Here is a 1,633-nt window from a genome sequence, read left to right on the forward strand (position 1 = left end):
GTCCCAGGCTCGATCCCCAGAACCTCCTAAAAAAAAAGTAATCTTCAGTCTCCAGCTGAACTTTGTACTATAAAGTTTTTTATTTTTATGATATTTACATAATAAATATTAATCTTAATCACTAAGTTCTTCTTCGTCACTGAAATATGTGCTTTTCTTTATCCTTGGGCGTCTTGAATCATCTGAGGTTGAGGGGTCCCCTGAACTGGGTTTCCATCTTTTGTGTTCTTCAGTTTTGGCTTGCTGGAAAGCTATGGCCTGACCGAGACTGTCAAGAGCAGGATCTTCCCCTTCATCTTCACTTTCTTCTACTTCCTCAATTTCTTCTTCTGGTTCAGGAATTTTCTTTTTTTCCTTTTTCTCTTTCTTCTTTGGAGGTTCACGTCCTCCCAGCATATTTTTAGGACAGGCATAACTTAAGTGCCCACTTTCTCCACATTCATAACACTTAGATTTATCAAAGTAGTTTCGCCTTCGGATGAACTCGGCTGCTCTTCCATTGTCAGTAGCAATGCTTGCTTTTATCACTCTACCAAATAACTGTTTGTTGTTTATTGCTCTTGTACAGTTTTGAGCAGATTCTTTATCCAAAAATAAAATAAATGCAACCCCTTTACTCTTCCTGGTATCTTTATCTTTCATTATAGTAACCTTTACAACTTTGCCAAACTTGGAAAATATCCGATATAAGTCATTGTTTGTTGGGGAAAAGGGCAAGTTGGATACATACACTGTACTTTTACTTGGAGCCAATCCACCACACATTCCTTCAGGTGAGTCTTGTCCGAGAGACCAGAAGAGTGTGAGCCCTCGGCCCAGCTGGGGCTCAACCCCGACTATTTCTCGCCCCACGCGGCAGCTCTGGCATCCCGAGTCCCGGGAGAGTGCAGGCGCCCAGGTCAAGAAGATGACAGCGCCTCCGTCTCTCCCTTGCTGCAGTCGGGACGCGCCTCGGATGCGGTCAGAGCCCCGACCCGGAGGCGGGCCCAGGAGCGGGCGTAACAGTTCTTCATGAATGAAACAGGTATCCTGAAAGACATTCACCTCCAGAGATTTTCCTTCTGAACCAAGTTAAGTTACTCAGGGATGTTGCATCATGGTTAGAAGTTTGTCAGTAGTTTCCATCTGCCAAGTTTCCTCTTGGCAAGGGAAACCCTTAAACAAGACTATAATGTAGAATAAGGAGGAAAATTAAAGTAGGACTGATCACTCCTAAAAATTACTTGTGTCTATAGATTCACAAGGAGGACTGTCCATTTTTACTCTCTTAACGGGAACTTAAGCAATTGCTTTATATTTCCTAAAAAATTAATCTAATTATAAATGATCCATAAAGTTATTTTCTTCTACAGAATAATATACATTCATATGTTGAAAGAGGACAGACTTGTTTACTATATTAGCATCATATTCGGATAACACATTTTCTAATTAGCACTTTCTCCATGAATTTTAGTAGCTATTAATAGTATGGGATCTCTATACAAAGTTTATTTAATCAATTCAAATAAGTGAAACATATATTTGTCTGATAAAATACTTAAAAATTAACATACACCTCTCTTTAATCTGATTAACAGGAGATAATTTACTTATTGATTTCTTGTAAAGAGCCACAGACAAGTAATTGACT

At 39.4% G+C, this 1,633-nt stretch overlaps 1 pseudogene; it reads right to left on the minus strand.

Annotated features, from left to right (window-relative positions):
* LOC131279314 (zinc finger CCHC-type and RNA-binding motif-containing protein 1 pseudogene) lies at positions 1 to 847 on the minus strand (annotated as a pseudogene).
* Positions 848 to 1,633: the final 786 nt, after the last annotated feature.

Source organism: Dasypus novemcinctus, chromosome 7, assembly GCF_030445035.2.
Source record: "Dasypus novemcinctus isolate mDasNov1 chromosome 7, mDasNov1.1.hap2, whole genome shotgun sequence".
Taxonomy (NCBI): Eukaryota; Metazoa; Chordata; class Mammalia; order Cingulata; family Dasypodidae; genus Dasypus; species Dasypus novemcinctus.